This window comes from Haemaphysalis longicornis, unplaced genomic scaffold (genome assembly GCF_048455015.1).
Source record: "Haemaphysalis longicornis isolate Haplotype H1 unplaced genomic scaffold, Haemaphysalis longicornis Haplotype H1 scaffold_5, whole genome shotgun sequence".
Lineage (NCBI taxonomy): Eukaryota > Metazoa > Arthropoda > Arachnida > Ixodida > Ixodidae > Haemaphysalis > Haemaphysalis longicornis.
Window position 1 is genome coordinate 71,130,364 of NW_027526385.1, and position 19,704 is coordinate 71,150,067.

Consider the following 19,704-nt stretch of genomic DNA (forward strand, 5'->3'; position numbering starts at 1 on the left):
GAGTCTGGAGCAGCCTTCTTCACCAGGATGCTGGTTTGGTCCTGTTGGTAGAACATGAGAAAGAATTGAAGCGCTAGAACAACGGGAAAAGCGTGTCAGCACACACAAGGCGCTCACACACAAGGCGCTGAACACACACAAAGCGCCTTGTTTGTGTTGACTCGCTTGTCCCGCTGTCCTTGCGCTTCAATTCTTTGTCATCTTCCCCATCTGCAGGACACAATAACGCAACTTGTCCACCTCATCCGGCGAATATACACGCACACGCACGGCTTGAGAGAACAAGACACCGGCAGCCTCGTCCACGCCCAACTTCTTAGCCGTCTCACATACGGCATCCCCTACATCCGACTCAAACCTCAAGAACGGAGTAGCTAGCGGCACTCATTCATCCGGATTACAAGCTCGCACTGTGCATTTCAGGTTTCACCGCTACCCAGAAATTGCTTGAACGTGGGGCTGCGTAACACCCTCGCCGAGCTCCTAGAAGCACAGCACACTAGTAAATTGCCACGTCTATCCCTCACGTGACCCTACCGGCTGAACTGTCCTCAGGCATTAGGCCGTTCCACTCCCAACCCCCATAACGCGCTTTACCCACTCCCGCTCTGCATCCGGAACAACGTAACGGCGGCACCAATTCCACGTCACATGCATACCGTGTACAACCCAGGCCGACGCAAAGGAAGAGTGCGGCACCTACATAAGAGGTACACCTCGGAACTGGATGCTCGTTACACCGACATCGACCAAACCACCTTACCCCGCTCGACCCTGGCAGTCCCCGACAACGAAAGCACCGTTAACTTATCAACGCAGCTACCTTCCTTCGTTTCCCAACAGAAAATATTGGAACTGGTTTTAGCTGGTCTCTGCTGGTTTCTCCTGGTCCCAGCTGGGCTGCTGCTGGTCCTAGTCGGGCCGCTGCTGGTCCCAGCTAGGCTGCTCCTGGTCCCAGCTTGGCCACTGTTGGTACCAACAGGGCTTCAGTTGGGACCAGAAGGCTGCAGTTGGTCCCAATTGGGCTGCTGTTTGGACCAGCAAGGCTGCAGTTGGAACCAGCAGGGCTGCAGTTGGGACCATCAAGGCTGCAGTTGAGACCAACAGTTGCTCCCAGGACTTCTTGGTACCCAGATGGTCTCTATTATAAGGACCTACTGTGACCAGCTAATCATTAGCAGTAACCAGCTAGGACAACTACAGCTCAGCTTTCTGCACCTAACACGAATAAATATAAGCCTGATCCCGAAACAACAAAACAGCTCTGCAGTGTATGTGCCCACTTCCTTCCTTGGGTCCTGGTTTTTTTTTTTGTTATTTCTAGGCATAATATACTCGCCGAATATTCCACTCTAACCCAAGAGAAAAAGAAAGGGGCCCGTTTTTATCAGTAAAAACAGACCCCTCGGACACCCATATATTTCACCAACACTGCAAAAATCGGCCATGCCCTAACCCACATTTTTGCCCTTCATAAAGCAGCCATGTCGGAGTGGAACTAAAACGTGTCAATTGTACAAGGAACCTGAATTTGCAGCTTCAAGCTATAACTGTATTTTTGTCGCTGATTGTATACATTACTACTTTTCGTTAACGTACCGGCAACGTTTTTTTCCATTCCATGTGCTACCATCCTGGAAGCGGAACTCCATGCCATCATTCAAGCCATAAACTTCCTCGTGTTCGATCTTCACTCCTCCGTCCTTTCACAGATACGCATCCTGACGTACTCATTCGATGCTCTCAAGATTCTACAAAGTCCCACGTGGACCAATCCCATTGCCAACTAAATCCTGCATCAGATTTTCGTCGTACAATCTAGCGGCATTCATCTTCGCATGGACTGGTCGTCTGGACACGAGGAGTCATCACCGGTGAACCAGGCAGCCCACTCGGCAGCACGGGAGTGTATAACCTCCAGTCCTCCGCTGCTACCCGACTTGGCTCCTTCGCCTCCTGAGTCCTTACCACCAACCATACAGATTCTACGGTACAAAAAAAAAGACCGCCTCAAGGCCCTAACTCCAACCGGCTTTTTATTTGCTCTGCCCCCGCTCCCAAGATCAGCCGAAACTTTTATAAACAAATATTTTACCAATGCAAGCTTAACCCCCGAGACATTCCGTAAATAGTACACCCCGTCCCTGCCGCCTCGATGTTCCTTCTGCGCCTCCCTCACACCCGCCAATCCCCAGCACCTAATTTGGAACAGTCCGAAATTTACGCGTTATAGAACCTTCAACCCTCCTCCAAATGCCTCCTCCTCATACATCGACCCTCGTACAATGGAACCCTCCACGCTGACTTTAACTGCGCACTACTATCTAGAAAGTGGTCTAGCGCGAGCAGTTTAGAGCCGTGAGCCTGCTCTCCTCACCCCACGTGGCCTCTTGCGCCTTCGTAAGGAGCCAACCAGCTTCAACTTGAACTCTCCATTTTCAAGATGTCCCAAGGTACGAACACCGCACCTTCTACTCCCGCTTCCCCCAATTGACCTAGCGTCTTCCTGTTGTATTAAAGGCTATCTCTCTCTCTTTCTCTTTCTCTCATTAGAAAGCCGGCCGGGAAGTCAGCTGAATCCATGCCAGGCTAGTTGTTTCCTAGCCAACATGGTGACGACGATTATATAGTGCGGTGTGCGGTGGTACATAGTTTCATACTAATATGCGGTGGTATGATCGTGTGTTTGCGCGGACGAATACGGCGCTAACTGAGCGTCTTGTAGCGTAATTCGACAACAAAACAGTCGGCGTCATGTCATCGAGTTTTTCTTGCCCGACTAACGTTTTTTTTTTTTTTTTTGACCCACTAACTTTTGTGAACGTGAACTCGGCCGCATTTCGCGGTGTCATGGTGTGGTGCGTAGGACTCGCCACTTCGTACGTCTTTATTAGAGTTCGTGAGTCCTATTTACTAAACGCCTGATGACGACAAAAAGACGCTACCTGCATCGCTTGCTGTGCAAAGGTGAATACCGTTCTGATATAAATTCATAATGGCAATGCTATTCAATGGCCATTGTATAATAAGTTGTCTCAGAAATTCAAGACGCCAGGTAATGAAGATGCTGTAAAAACGGCAAGGGAAGTGTGCATGGCAGTTGCAACATTTTCTAGTAAATAAAATGAATCTGAGTGCATCATGTGTGATGTGTACGTCATGCTGTTCTAGCTGGAGGCACATGCCACTGGCGATATATATTTTACCTACCAAGTGACTAATTCTAGCTGGGAGCAGGAAGCCTGCGGGTCCCAACAGGGCCCAACAGCTTGCTGATCCCAGCTAGGACCAACAGCTTGCTGGTCCCAGCTAGGACCAGCGGCCTGCTGGTCCCAGCTGCTTGCTGTTGACCACCTCGCACCTGCAGGAGCAGCTAACACTGATCCAGCGGGCCACACGAGCAGCGGCAGCGCGCGGCGTCCTGGTCTGAGGATCCCACCCACGTTTTCTTCTTTTTTTGCTCAATAAACGTTTTGCCTCCTTTTTCTCCTTATCTTCCGGATTACTTCCTACAGGGCCTCCATTTCCTCCCCTCCATCACTGAAGAGTATAGCAAGTAGAAGACAGCATGCTGGGAGACCCCTCGGCTATGCTATGCTATGAGGTTTTAGGGTGGGGGAAGGTAGATGAAAAGGGCCCGAAGCTGTCTGACGTGTGGTGTCGACCCCTTATCAGGTCCGGACCCCTCTGCTTTCTTCTTACAAAAGCCGATGATGATGATGATGATGATGATTTCTATTGGTTTCCCCTTTGTATCGGGGTGATGACATGTCATCTTACCAAAAAAGACTAATATACCTATGTTTTACACTTTTGGTTCAATACTAGCGCTGCTTAGGGCAGGCACAAAAAGCTTATTAGGCACAAAATACTTTTTTTTTTTTCTGTTACAAGTGGTACCTGTCCTAGGCAATATTCCCCTCTCTGCTTTTCGTCCACCAGCATTCTAATCTTCTTTTCGTCCCCTCGACAGCCTTGAAGTTAACTTCCTCTGTGATACCTTTAAATCCTAGGGCTTCTGACAGCCCAATATTCCCTTCATGTAGCTTTGGATGGATACCCTCACATTCTAGCACGATGTGCCGCATAGTTTCTGTTTCTTTTCCGCAGACCACGCATACCCCATCATTTTGTGAATACTTCCCCACAAAACTCTTAGTTCGCAGGCAACCTGCTCTAGCCTCAAAAAGCAAAGCACTGCCCTGGGAATTATCGTAGAAATTTTCCTTTCTGATGTTCATCTTCTCAGCCCTGTACATCTCTAACGACGTTTTGGCTTCCATTTTTTCCCTCCATTTATTCGTTTCAATCTGCCTTGCCTCTTTTTTGGTTACCTTGGCTGTTTTGGATTCCCCACTGTTCTTTCCGTATTTCATCGTTAGCCTTCTAGTCTTTCTTAACCACTGCGTGTCCACGCTTTTCAAGTATAGGTACCTAAAAACCTTAGCTGCCCACCTTCGTTGATCCATTGCCCTCAACCTCATCTCAAAGCATATTTTACTCTGAGCTTCTCTAACTTCAAACGACGCCCAGCCCATATCTCCCTGGACTGCTTCGTTAGTTGTTTTTCCATGCGCGCCTAAGGCCAGACGTCCTACCGTTCTCTGGTTTACTTCAAGGAGTGATAGAACGTCTGATTTTAAGCAGAGTACAGCATTCGCAAACGTGAGACCCGGAACCATTACTCCTTTCCACATTCCTCTTACTACTTCATATTTGTTATACCCCCACAGAGCTCTATGCTTCATTATAGCTGCGTTTCGCTTTCCCTTAACCTTAAGTTGCTCCTCGTGAGTACTTAAGTAGCTATCCCCTTCGTTTATCCACACTCCCAAATATTTATATTCCTTGACTCTAGGTAATTCGCCTTGCTGGATAGACACTACGTCGGTGGTAGCGTCATTGAAAACCATTATTCCTGATTTTTCTGCACCGAAATTTAACCCGAGGTCAGTGGCTTCCTGGCCGCAAATATTTATTAGCCGCTGCATATCGGTTTGGTTATCAGCTAAAAGAACAATGTCGTCTGCGTATAACATTCCCGGAATATGCTGTTGTACCACTTCGCCTTGCAGCATATGGGTTAGGCTAAACCCTACTTGACTTTCTTCCAGTTTCTTTTCTAACCCTGCCATGTAAAGCATGAACAGTATTGGGCTCAAAGGGCATCCCTGTTTCAGTCCCCGATGGATGTTGACCTGCCGGGCGCATTTCAGTCCTTCCCAAGTAAGGTGCACTCTATTGTCTTTATAGATTGCTATAAGTAACTGTACTAACTCGTCCTCTAATCCCTGGAGTCTCAACATTCTCCACAGCCGTTCTCTGTTTACGTTGTCATATGCCCCTTTAATGTCCAAGAACGTAATCCATAGTGGTCTATTCTGTGCTTTCGCAATTTCAATGCATTGCGTTATCACGAACAGATTGTCATCCAGTCGCCTGTCTTGTCTAAATCCATTCTGCAGTTCCCCAAGTATTTCATTTTCTTCCATCCATGCTTGAATTTCTGATTTTATCGCCTGCATTACGAATCTATACACCACTGACGTTACTGTGAGTGGTCTGTATGACTCAATACTGGCTTTGTCTCCTCTGCCTTTATATATTAAATTCATCCTACTTTCTAACCAGTCCTCTGGTACTTGTTTGGTTTCTATTACCTTATCTATTGCCCTCATAAACGATTCCTTACTTTTAGGTCCAAGTAGGAACTTTTATAAACAAACCTTCCCCCCCCTCTCAAGCCTTCCCCCCCCTCTCTCTCTCTCTCTCTCTCTCTCTCTCTCTCTCTCTCTCTCTCTCTCTCTCAGACTGTCCCCGCCACAGCTTCCCTAGAATCGGGGTTCCGCGCGGCTGGTGTGCACCTGTCCTACTCAAGTGCTATCATGGACAGGTGTCAGGTGGTACGCCTATTCTACAGAAAGAGAGAGAATAAATATTTTTATTTCTCAAGCAGACGCTGATCCATGGGCCTCGCCCCGTTGAAGACAACATTTACGTTTCCATATGATAATTTGTCAAGTGTATGAAGCTGTCACATTGCTCATTCCCCAAACCTCCCGATTCCTGGCCAATCCCCCGTGTGTAGGGGCCACGAAAAAAAACCGAACCACTTCTGTTTAATGCTGGCAATGTGTGCAGCTAGCACAGTAATTGGTACAGCACTAGGCGGCTTATATGCAGCCCAGGATTTATATTCCATCGGATCGCACAAGTGTTTTTTTACTCTTTCCAGCTGCGGCATTTTCTAGCGAAGCTTGTATTGGCTGACTTGGGTTGTCGATGGCGACATGCGCTGAAACGCCCTGGGCCAAAACCGAACATTTTTCGCATAATCTAGTGATGACTACGATGACCCCGATTAAAATGATGATGATGATGATGATGCCCCAGCGATAAGTGTTGACTCTGCCATCTAATAAAGCGGTAACGGGATTTAAACCCGGGTTAGGATGTTTGCTTCACAGGAGCAGAACTACTACACTACGTGACCAAGCTGGTCTGAGCGATTAAATTGAGGGCCACATGCACGTGGACATAGCTTCAAACATGCCCCTAGATGGCGCCATGCGTCGCTTGGTTGTGCTGACTTGGAAGCGCCTATACGCATCTTTACTAGCGGGCTCTTCGGGAGCAGCTCTCACTCGGCGTTCGCGCGCGCACCAGTGTCGCTCTATATCACGTCACAATGGGAGCTGGAATAACGACACACTGATGGTGCGGTCCCTGGCTGTAGTCGGGCATTTTAACGTCTAGCAATGCATGGGTAGTACGCGATTGGTCCGTTTTGCGGAAGAGCGGGGGCAGCCATTGAATAATGTAAAGGCTTCTGATAGTATCAAAACAATGATGTACACCGTACAGGAAACATTTGTATTAGGGTGAAGCTCGGCGACATGAACGGGATTTGTTTTGGTCGATTGGTGGTTTTGAGTTTTCATATTGGCCATCACGTCTGGGTTTCTGCAGAAGTGTTTTTGTTTTCGTTTTACGGTCATTCCGTCCAGATTTTGGTCGTTTTCGTTTTCACTGACGTCAGGTTTCACGTGCACCCCTGTTTCTGGAGGGAAAATGTTCGTTCTTTTTTTCATTTTTGCCTCTGTGGCTGCTACCCCTCCCCACCGCTCATTTCTTGACCTACACCGCGTTATCATGACGGGTGGCCCAGAATTTGAAACCATTGAACTGGTACTTTGCCTATACAAAGGCCGTTTCCCACGCCTATACACACCGCACCGTTTTTCTGACGGAGTGCTTATCACCACTTTAATCTAACCCACAACCTCTCCTCGGCTCCACAGGCATCTTGGAGGGACTACGTACACAAACGGTAAATTTTCCCTGATCGACACAACCAAATCGAGATCAATCCACCAGCTTCATACGACTCCATACCAACAGAGATCCGCACCTCAGCATCATCCATGCCATATATTTAACAAACCCTGCCATATTTCGAACAACGTATTAGGCGACATGAAACTACGGTCCAGTACCTGGAACAATATACGACAAGGTGTTGGGTTGGCCGGAAAACACGAGATCTGCAGTCCATCATAACAACAGAGGATGGTGAGATTGATCAGCTAGGGACCTACTTACCAGCTTGAACTAATGAAAGAGGCCCGAGCAGCCAGCCGCAGGCAGGGTGTCACGGACTAGGGTCCACACAACCAGCGGCTGCCCCAACAACAACACCTGATGTGTTCAATAAAGATTTTAATCATTCATTCATTTTCGGAGGCTACAGTATGTGGAAGCTGCATATAAGGGTTGACGGACATGATAGCGCAGGGTTGCCGAATCGCCGCAACAGTTGTGCCCAACACCAAATTCACCAGCTGATGACGGTAGATAAACTTTAAACTGTCCTCTACCACATGGTAGGATAACTCGAGGTCACGCTTGCTGGGGAAGTTGGAGACCAAGTGAGACCGGAAGGTGAAAGACAATCCACGGTCATTCTCGTACAAGACCTGGACTCGGTCCTTGACGGTTCTCGACTGCACGATTTCACATAGGGCCTGTGTCGTGTATGTCGTTGGCCTCGAGAGGCGCTGGACATCCTCCATTGACAGGAGGTCGGGAGACAGTCCCCCGTGGCAGCAGATCCCCTCGTCGATGATGGCCGCGATGAGAAGTCAGTCGAAGCAGTCCGCGGAGGTCTTCTTTCACAGTTTGGTGCTGTTGCGGCTCTTACTCTCCTGGTGGAAGCCGTGGAAGCAGTTGATGGAGGCAAACACGGGGGGTGGCCCCGCAGCAGAAAGACGCCCTCCGCGTACTTGACCTTGTAGGCCAGCAGGAGGCAGCTGTTCTCTGTGGGCTGCTTGCCTTGGCCTTGTCCACGAAGTTCCCCAGGAAGAGGTACTTCGCCTTCGGCGGGAAGGCGCACTGTAGTCAAACTGCAGGCGGGGGACCTCTAACTGGCCGTGGATGCCACCGCAAGTCTTGAGTGGTTTGGTATTCCGCGGGTGGCGCGGATAAAGGAAAGGATGCAGGGCCGAGGCTGCCGGATTTCGAGAAAGCCGTGGAATGCACGCAGAGCGTGGCAGTACCCGCAGCTTTGTCCTCTTCTAACTTCGCTATCGCCCCTGGCGGCGCCCATCTCATTCTTTATTTTCAACATACATTCCGACGAGTGGGCCGTAGCGTAGGACTGGCGTTCGCAAGAAGAACGAGACAACCGATGACACGTTCACAACTACGCATGAATTGTCAAATCCGAAAATTCCTCCTGAATTTGGTGTCGTAATGATCATCATCAGCCTATTTCCACTACAAGACGAAGGCCTCCACCATTGACCTCCAACCGATCCTGCACTGCCCGAGTCAATTCTTTGACATCAAAGTTTCTCACTTCGTCCCTCCTTCGAGTTAGTGGTCGACCCTTACTTCTAGTCCCGTCTCTCGGTAGCCATTCGGTTGGTGGTCAATTGTGAGCCTGTTTTACTCACGTGCCATCATATTCAAATGTCAAGCGGCACGCACTATACTATAAACGTTACTTATCCGATTCGTAGTTTTGGTAATTTCGCCACGAAGAAAGGAATGAAGACGACAACAAATGTTGTTCTGCCGTAGGCAGTGTGCAGAGATAGCGCAGTGGTCGTGACTTGTGCTGCTACTGGGGAGACCAGGGTTCGAATCCTATCGGAGCACAAGTGTTCTATTGCTTTTTTTTTTCTCTCTTTACAGCAGCGGTCATTTTTTTGACCGGACAACAAAGACAACAAGGATGGTTTTTCGCAAAATTGGGCACATAAGGCTGCAAAAAAGTAAATGAGAAAAGGCAGATGTTGTTTCGGGACCGTTCGAAAAGAATACCGAGGTATAGGTTTAATTCACTGGCGAGGCACGCAGGCAGGCAACCATGCGAGTGCGCCGTCACTAGTTACGTTGGGCTCCGCGGGATGGCGATGTCCGTGCTAGGAACATGAGGTGTGTTGGACCTTCAAAACTCAAACCCACCGAACGCAAAGTAAAGCCTCGACTACAATGTGAGTGCAATTAATAACATTTCTCTTGACACCACCGTTGAGAATGGGGTTGAAACGGAGCAGACGACGCACTCCGGTGTTCTTTGTTTTTCTGCGGCGTGTGGGCGCAGTGGCACAAGCCGCGCCATGTCCCTGGCATTGCGGCTATGTCCGTGGTCGTTTCCAGTGTTTCCAAGCAAAGAAATTCAGAGCTACACTTTTCAGTGAGCACCATCTATAAGTTCCCGTACCAAAACTTGGTGGCTCCTGCTGAGCCCGGGAAAAAATCTCGCGGTGCACTTAAGTCCGCGCATGGGCTTTAAATTGAAAGCCTGGCACTACTTCGTAACTTCACTGCTGCAACATATTTTCATCCCTCTTCGCATTCGATACTTTTTCTTTTGGCGCGAACTACCTTTAAAGGCTTATTTTGGGCTGCACCGTGTTCCCGTAAAAGTTCTCGCTTTTGTTCCACGCGCGAATTACGAGAGAAAGCGGAGTGGCTTGACTTCAGTGTCGCCGGCATAAAATTTCGTCACTATTTACGTGACTTTTTACGTTACACACTCAAACACGCAGGCTAACTGCTTTTACTTTTTCCCCTTTTTCTCTTTTAATTCCTTGTTTTTCTCTAGTCCGTGAAGGCTGCTCCGTGCTGCCATCCGAGGGGGAGGAATCCAGGCAGAATGCCACTTCCCCTTCCTTCCTTCACAAAGTTCTGGGCAAAATAAATTTATTATCATCATCGTCGTCACCATCATCATCATCATCATCATCATCAGCTCACTGAGCTGCTAATGTGGATAACCTGATTCAAATTTCATCGGATCGCAAACCTGCTGACATTTTTTGGGGAAGCTTGTATCGGCTGAATTCTAGCGCCGGTGGTGGCGTACGCCGAACCGCCTTTAAGGTAGAGGCAACATAATTTACATCCGTACTCTAATGCCGACCAAGACGACGATGATGATGATGATGGTGGTGGTTATGATGCCGGAATTTAGACACCAATATGCTACTCGGTGGGGAAGGGGGAAAAGGAGAAAGAAAATACCGGATAGATTACAGGGCAGACGAAAGAGGGAGAAAGAGAAGAAATAAAAGAGAGAAAAATAACAAAAACATGATGTTCAGTTCGTGTCAGTAGCGTGATTGAAAAGTCTGTTGTTTTATTCTAAATCACTACAATGACGTCAATCCTATCCAGTAAGGGAGTGCCGGTCGTTTCTTCTTGACCGGGAACAGGGGCGGGGTATGACGGGCGGCACAGAATTGAGACTAACGCAGTGGCACCTTGACTATATAAGCACCTCTTCCCGCGCTTATATAGGCCGGGGCGTTTTTCTGACGGGGCGATTCATCACCCCTTCCACCTAACCCGCAACCTATTTTGGGCTACACAGACATCTTAGCGGACTACCGCCACAAAAGGTCAGTTTTCCCTAATCCACACCACCAACGTACAAGAGAAGATGCCACCACCTTAAGACAACTACAGGCTAACACCTATCCACACCGCAGCATCCTCCATACCATATATCCAACGACCTATGTCATATATCGAACTTAATATTAAGAGTCGTGTAACTACTGTCCAGCACCTGTCACCCTATATCATCAGGTGTAGGACGGGCCATAAAACACCTGATCTGCAACCCATATCAAACCCCTCCTCTCAACAGTAGATGCTGTGATTGACGAGCAACGACCCTACATTCCAGCTAGACCTGATAAAAAGGGCCTGCGCAGCCAGCCGCTGCCTGGGAATCCCGGACAAAGGATCCACTCCAACAAGCGGGTGCCTAACAAACAGCACCCGTTTCGCTTATAACCGATTTTATTCATTTTCGGAGGCCTTCAGGACCTGGAAGCTGCATATAAAACTCCCTTTGACTGGCATCTTTCCCCAGAGTTGTTGAACTCTGTATAGCGCAATAGAGTCACAATGTTTGTACAGCAACTCAAAATTGTCCCGCACCACTTGGTGGGATAAGCTCGATGTTGAGCCTGCTGAGGAAATTGGAGACAACATAGAGGTGAACGACACGCCGCAATCATTCCCGTCCAAGACCCGGATGGTGCGGTCGTCCTAATCCGACCGCGAGATCACAGTGGAGCACCGTATCTGGGATGTCTGTTGGTCGCACGATGGGCCTGATGTGCTCCATTGACCGCGGGTCGGGATACAGTCCCCCGTGGCAGCAGAATATCTTGTCGTCGACGATGGCAGCGATGGGAAGGTATGTCGACAAAGGTCACCCACGGCTTGAGGCTGTAGCTAGGCTTGCACTCCTGGTAGACGCCGTAGATGCGGTTGATGTAGGTTCACTCGAGGGGTTGCCTCGGTGTAGGAAAAAGTTCTCGGGGTACTTGAACTTGAAGGCCAGCGGGACGCCGGTGGTCTCAAGAGTCTGCTCGCCTTGCCCCTGTCCACGTAGCCCCCCAGGAAGAGGTACTTTGCCTTCGGTGGGAAGGCGACGCAGTGAAATAGCAGGCGGAGGACCGAGTACTGGCCGTGTATGTCGCCGCAGGTCATGGGCAGTTTTGGACCTCACGGGTGGCGCGGGTCTAGATAAGAAGGCGTAGCCCGACCGTCCGGTTATCGTAGAAGCGATGGAACGCACTCAGAGCGGGGCAGTGGACGTGGCTTTGTTCTCTTTTGATCCCGCTACCGCCCCCTGGTCGCAGCCATATCATTCGTTATATGCAACATACATTCGGACCTGCCTGCCGGAGGAGATGACCCGCGTGCTAAAAGCGAACGAAACAACATATCACAGACTTCACAATTAAGCCTGAATCGAAAAAGAAGAAGAAGATGATGATGATCATCTTACTTTTTGAATGGTACATGCCTATACAGGGGATCGGCCACACACAAATGGTAGGAAAAAGGTCTGATTGACCAAGGGCTCCATATAAAGGAAATTTAGACTTGTTAAAAATCTTTTTGAATCTGACATCCAATATAGAAAAGAAGAGGGAATCGGGAAGACCATAACAGGTTAAATAATTTGCCAATGTAAACGAATCCAGTCAGAGCGGAAATCGATTCCACCTGTCTATGATGCTCAGAAGGGCAGAGCACTCATACCAGCGGTATAACCCCGTCTCAGACGCTCCGAGTGAAAGGAGACTCGGTACAGACAAGGCAATCCCAGGCTGAAAAGCAGCGCCTCCGTAAGCTGTAATCTGATTCTGGAAAATCATCTACAGGACATCAAGTAATAATCTATGGACTCATCTTCACTGCAGTATCTGCACAGAGAAGGTTGCACCAAACGTGTCCTGTAAAGATTTGTATTCAATTGGGGGACACGACATGCTGCTAGCGGTTAAAGTAACCTCAAGCTTACGTGAAGGACACCAATCTGCTTTCCAGTGAAATTTCAGCTGTTGAAAGTCTGCCAAAGATAGCCAAATGGATTCCTGTTGGCCTTGAAGCTTTAGGATACCTTGCCGCCGTAATTAACGAGGCTGGCTGGAAGACCTCTAGACTGAGCCGGAGAGCGCTGTGCTTACCAGCGAGTCTTCAGCTTCATTTAGAGAAATAACTTTGTCTATTCAGAAAACCCTTCTTAATATTCGCGTCGTCATCATCACCATCATCATCAGCAGCAGTTGGGTATTTAAGTCCACTGCAGGACGAAGTATCGGTACACCTGTCCCAATCTACGAACATCCCACCTTCTACTTGCGCTTCCCCCAATTGACCTAGCGTCTTCTTGTTGTAATAAGGGCTATCTCTTTCTCTCTTTAACAAGCCGGCCGGGAAGTCAGCTGAATCCATGCAAGGCTAGTTGTTTCCTAGCCAACATGGCGACGATTATATAGTGCGGTGTGCGGTGGTACATAGAGTTTGATACTAATATGCGGTGGTATGATTGTGCGTTTGCGCGGGACGAATACGGCGCCAACTGAGCGTCTTGTAGCGTAATTCGACATAAAAACCGTCGGCGTCAATCATTGAGTATTACCGAAGACTTTTTCTTGCCAGACTAACTTTTGTGAACGTGAACTCGGCCGCATTTCGCGGCGTCATGGTGTGGTGCGTAGGACTCGCCACTTCGTACGTCTTTGTTAGAGTTTCTGAGTCCTATGTACTAAATGCCTGATGACGACAAAAAGACGCTACCTGCATCGCTTGCTGTGCAAAGGTGAATACCATTCTGATATAAATTCATAATGGCAATGCTATTCAATGGCCATTGTATAAAAACTTCTCCTGAGAAGTTCAAGACACCAGGTAATTAAGATGCTGTAAAAACGACAAGGGAAGTTTGCATGGCAGTTGCAACATTTTCTGGTAAATAAAATGATTCTGAGTGCATCATGTGTGTGTGTACGTCATGCTATTCAAGCTCGAGGCACATGCCACTGGCGATATATATTCTACCTACCAAGTGATTTATTCTAGCTGGGAGCAGCAAGCCTGTCGGTCCAACAGGGACCAACAGCTTGCTGGTCCCAGCTAGGACCAGGGGCCTGCTGGTCCCAGCTGCTTGCTGTTGACGACCTTGCACCTACAGGAGCACCTAACACTGATCCAGCGGGCCACACGAGCAGCGGCAGTGCGCGGCGTCCTGGTCTGAGGAGGCCACCCACGTTTTCTCCTTCTTGGTGGTGGTGGTGGTTCCAGTGAAATGGCGCGTACCCACTCAGGGGGATTGGCCAGGAAATGGGCGCCTTACCGAAAGAAAGTAGGTAATTTTTGTAGGAAAAAAAAAATATGTAAATATTAGGATGGATTAGCAGTAGATGGGTAGAGAAATAAAAGTAAGGAGATTAGAGAAAGAAAGAAAAAAGGTAAAAGCGAACACCATTAAATTAAATTTTGAAGTAAGAAACACAAAGAAAGTGGTACAGACGAAGATGTGAGCTGGGCGCGCATATTCTTGACAAGGGAATCCAGTGGGGCTAAATGATGTCTAGCACGGCAGACGGCCTGATTCCAGGATGAATGAGTGCAACGCACTGCAAGGATCCCCGTGGCAGGATCCCAGTTCCTTCGCCCCGATTGACAAAATAACTGTAGCAGACAGCGGGAGGTTTAGCCGGCTGCATGTACTTTCTGAGTATCTTCGTCTTACCGAGGAGAACCGTCGATTGGGGGATGCTTACTGGGGGATGCTTGGGGGATGCTTACTGCACGAGCGCAAAACAACAAATAGTCACCTAAGCTGCTTGAAATGCCAAAACTAAATAAAAGTGTACACTGGTTATACAATATATACCTTATATTACAAAGGTCAGCAGAGCCCGCCTTGTGGCCGAGTGGTCCAGAGCGCTGGGTGTGTCATTGCAAGTGTTTTACAAGTCGCGAGTTCGAATCCCCGCTGCTGCGTGCTTCTTTTTTTTTTTAAGTTAACTTTTTTGTTTTCCGCCTATGTTTTCTATACTGAGTTCACCTTTTTTTGAGCCGCAACGTTCATTGCTCCACGAACTAGTTCGCAGAACGCCCGCAGGCTGGCACTGGCGCGCTAGCTAGTTCTCGTTGGCGTGCTGTTGCCATAAGCACCGACTGCTTGTGGGCAGTGGGCACAGGCCAGAATCAACAGACCCTTAGCTTGGTGCGATCACGTTTTTTACGATACAGGCATGAGTGAGGCAAGCTCCAAATATGGGAGAAAAGCGCATGGCATTTGAGCGTCTGTGGGTACGCGGAGGGCATTCATGCACTACGTAGGCCTCGGCTAGTGAATGCTACGACTCCAAGCCGTCCTGGGAGGCTTATCTTACGCATTTTACAGCCGACAACATGGCAGAAGCGGGGTACGATGATTACTGAGATACCGAGAATGCCCATCCAACAACGCCATCGGTTGTGTTTTACAGAACCGAAACCGAAACCGAAACTTGTTTGATTGCTAACCTTGGGCTTCGTCCAATCACAGTGCTCCCTCCTCCCAACGTCACAGCTTTAGTTGGTGTAGCGGCCGCAAACCGCGCATAGTAGTTTTTCTTCTTTCGCGCTGTGTAAAATAATTACCGATTTGTCAACCGGATAAACGATGAAAAGTGGGCTAATTTGAGCCAGTCTACGCAGTGCAAGCAAAAACGGGAGCTTGACAAATTCAATTCAGTGTCCCTTTAAGCCAGATACCTGCATGTCCCGGTACCCGGACCAAACGAAGTTTTGCTCAATAAACGTTTTGCCTCCTCTTTCTCCTTATCTTCCGGATTACTTCCTACAGTTCCTCCATTTCCTCCCCTCCATCCCTGAAGAGTATAGCAAGTAGAAGACAGCATCCTGGGAGACCCCACGGTTATGCTATACTCGGTGACAACTCCAGAACGGCACCGGAAGCTGCCGCTGTGCCTTATCACTGTAGCCGGATGTTTCTCAGCGCGGCGCAAGCAGGGCGTTACTGGGAATATTTTGAACATGGCGTGAGCCGTTCCCGTGATTTTTTGGACTTCATATGCTTTTAAACGACTCCAGTGACGACGAACAAACTGCGGGAGACAAGGCAGACGATATCACGCATTCATAGCAAACCCCTTTCAAAACGCGCGCGCACTGACGTCACGGGTCCGGCGCTTTGGCGGAGTGATACACTACATGAGGTGGTGCCGTTCTTGAGTTGTAACTGAGTATATGCTGTGAGGTTTTAGGGTTGGGGGGAAGGTAGATGAAAAGGGTCCGAAGCTGTCTGACGTGTGGTGTCGACCCCTTATCAGGCCCTCGGCTTTCTTCTTACAAAAGCCTCCTCTCTTTCTTTTTTTTAATCTGGCCCCGCCACAGTTTCCCTAGAATGGGGGTTCCGCGCGGCTGGTGCGCACCTGTCCTACTCAAGTGCTATCATGGACAGGTGTCAGGTGGTACGCCTATCCTACAGAAAGAGAGAGAATAAATATTTTTATTTATCAAGCAGAGGCTGATCCATGGGCCTCACCCCGTTGAAGGCAACATTTACGTTTCCATATGATAATTTATCAAGTGTATAAAGCGGTCACATTGCTCCCCCCTCAAACATCCCGATTCCTGGCCATTCCCCCGTGCGTAGGGGCCACGAAAAAAACCGAACCACTTCTGTTTAATGCTGGCAATGTGTGCAGCTAGCACAGTAATTGGTACAGCACTAGGCGGCTTATATGCAGCCCAGGATTTAAATTCCATCGGATCGCACAAGTGTTTTTTTTTACTCTTTTCAGCTCCGGCATTTTCTTGCGAAGCTTGTATTGGCTGACTTGGGTCGTCGATGGCGACATACACTGAAACGCACTGGGGAAAAACCGAATATTATTCGCATAATCTTATGATGACTATGACGACCCCGATCATAATGATGATGATGATGATGCCCTAGAAGTGTTTGTCCCGTACCTATTTAGAAAATTTTGCCAGGGATAGTGTTGACTCGGCCATCTAAAAAAGCGGTAACGGGATTTGAACCCGGGTTAGGATGTTTGCTTCACAGGAGCGGAACTACTACACTACGAGACCAAGCGGGTCTGAGCGATTAAATTGAGGGCCACATGCACGTGGACATAGCTTCAAACATGCCCCTAGATGGTGCCATGCGTCGCTTGGCTGTGCTGACTAGGAAACGCCTATACGCATCTTTACTAGCGGGCTCTTCGGGAGCAGCTCTTCACTCGGTGTGTGCGCGCGCACCAGTGTTGCTCTATATCACGTCACAATGGGAGCTGAAATCACGACACATTGCCGCTGCGGTCGCTGGCTCTAGTCGGGCATTTCAACGTCTTGCAATGCATGGGTAGTACGCGATTGGTCCGTTTTGCGGAAGAGCGGGGGTAGCCATTGAATAATGTAAACGCTCCCGATAGTATCAAAACAATGATGTACACCGTACAGCAAACATTTGTGTTAGGGTAAAGCTCGGCGACATGAACGGGATTCGTTTTGGTCGATTGGTGGTTTTGAGTTTTCAGATCGGCCATCACCTTTGGGTTTCTGCAGAAGTGTTTTTGTTTTCGTTTTACGGTCATTCCGTTTACAGTTTGGTCGTTTTCCTTTTGTCTTACGTCAGGCTTCACATGCACCCCTGTTTCTGGAGGGAAAACGATCGTTCTTTTTTTTCATTCTTGTCTCTGTGGCTGCTACTCTTCCCCACCGCTCATTTCTTGACCAACACGGCGTTATTGTGACAGGTGGCCCAGAATTGAAACCATTGAACTGGTAGTTTGCCTATACACACCGCACCATTTTTCTGACAGAGTGCTTATCACCCCTTAAATCTAACCCACAACCTCTCTCGGCTCCACAGGCATCTTGGAGGGACTACGTACACAAACGGCCAGTTTTCCCTGATCGGCACAACCAACTCGAGATGAAGCCACCAGCTTCATACGACTCCTTACCAACAGAGATCCGCACCTCAGCATCCTCCATGCCATCTATCTAATGAACCCTGCCATATATCGAACAACATATTAGGCGACATGGAACTACGGTCCAGTACCTGGAACAATATACGACAAGGTGTTGGGTTGGCCAGAAAACACGAGATCTGCAGCCCATAACCAACCAATCCTCACAACAGAGGATGGTGAGATTGATCAGCTAGGGACCTACTTACCAGCTTGAACTAATGAAAGAGGCCCGAGCAGCCAGCCGCAGCCAGGGTGTAACCGACTAGGGTCCATCCAACAAGCGGCTGCACCGGCAACAACACCTGCTGTGTTCAATAAAGATTTTAATCATTCATCCATTTTCAGAGGCTACAGTATGTGGAAGCTACATATAAGGGTCCTGTCGACGGACATGATAGCGCAGGGTTGGCGAATCGCCGCAACAGTTGTGCCCAACACCAAAGTCACCAACTCAAGGTCACGCTTGCTGGGGAAGTTGGAGACCAAGTGAGACCGAAAGGTGAAGGTCAATCCACGGTCATTCTCGTACAAGAACTGGACTCGGTCCTTGACGGTTTTCGACTGCACGATCTCACATAGGGCCTGTGTCGTGTATGTCGTTGGCCTCGAGAGGCTCTTGACATGCTCCATTGACAGGAGGTCGGGAGACAGTCCCCCGTGGCAGCAGATCCCCTCGTCGATGATGGCCGCGATGGGAAGTCAGTCGAAGCAGTCCGCGGCGGTCTTCTTTCACAGCTTGGTGCTGTAGCGGCTCTTACTCTCCTGGTGGAAGCCGTGGAAGCAGTTGATGGAGGCACACCGGTTGCCCCGCAGCAGAAAGAAGCCCTCCGCGTACTTGACCTTGTAGGCCAGCAGGAGGCAGCCGTTCTCTGTGGGCTGCTTGCCTTGGCCTTGTCCACGAAGTTCCCCAGGAAGAGGTACTTCGCCTTCGGCGGGAAGGCGCACTGTAGTCAAACTGCAGGCGGGGGACCTCTAACTGGCCGCGGATGCCTCCGCAGGTCTTGAGTGGTTTGGTATTCCGCGGGTGGCGCGGATAAAGGAAAGGATGCAGGGCCGAGGCTCCAGGTTTTCGTGGAAGCCGTGGAATGCACGCAGAGCGTGGCAGTACCCGCAGCTTTGTCCTCTTCTAACCTCGCTATCGCCTCCTGGCGGCGCCCATCTCATTTATTTTCAACATACATTCCGACGTGTGGGCCCGAGCGTAGGACTGGCGTTCGCAAGAAGAACGAGACAACCGATGACACGTTCAAAAGTAAGCATGAATTGTCAAATCCGAAAATTCCTCCTGAATTTGGTGTCGTAATGATCATCATCAGCCTATTTCCACTACAAGACGAAGGCCTCCAGCATTGACCTCCAACCGATCCTGCACTGTCCGAGTCCATTCTTTGACATCAAAGTTTCTCACTCCCTTCTCAGTCCCTCAGTCAAAGTTTCTCAGTCACTCCTTCGAGTTAGTGGTCGACCCTTACTTCTAGTCCCGTCTCTCGGTAGCCATTCGGTTGGTGGTCAATTGTGAGCCTGTTTTACTCACGTGCCATCATATTCAAATGTCAAGCGGCACGCACTATACTATAAACGTTACTTATCCGATTCGTAGTTTTGGTAATTTCGCCACGAAGAAAGGAATGAAAACGACAACAAATGTTGTTCTGCCGTAGGCAGTGGGCAGAGATAGCGCACTGATTCTGCTTCCGGTTACGCTCGTGAGCGGCCGCAGGATGCTTGGCTCCGCTGGAGCGGTTAGTGCGACCATGACTGGTCGCGGAAACAGGCTCTTTGAACAGGACGCTGACGATTACCTAGTTTCGCTGCCTACGTTACCGACAGGACGATGTGTTTTGAACGCAGTTTTTGTTCATGCTGACGTACGTGCTCGGCCTTATCGAGT

At 49.1% G+C, this 19,704-nt stretch overlaps 3 pseudogenes; all 3 read right to left on the reverse strand.

Moving 5' to 3' along the window:
• Positions 1 to 912: 912 nt before the first annotated feature.
• LOC144139744 (serine/threonine-protein phosphatase PP1-beta catalytic subunit pseudogene) lies at positions 913 to 8,961 on the reverse strand (annotated as a pseudogene).
• A 2,569-nt stretch (positions 8,962 to 11,530) lies between these two features.
• Positions 11,531 to 12,012, reverse strand: LOC144139745 (serine/threonine-protein phosphatase PP1-beta catalytic subunit pseudogene; annotated as a pseudogene).
• A 710-nt stretch (positions 12,013 to 12,722) lies between these two features.
• On the reverse strand, positions 12,723 to 19,354 carry LOC144139746 (serine/threonine-protein phosphatase PP1-alpha catalytic subunit pseudogene; annotated as a pseudogene).
• Positions 19,355 to 19,704: the final 350 nt, after the last annotated feature.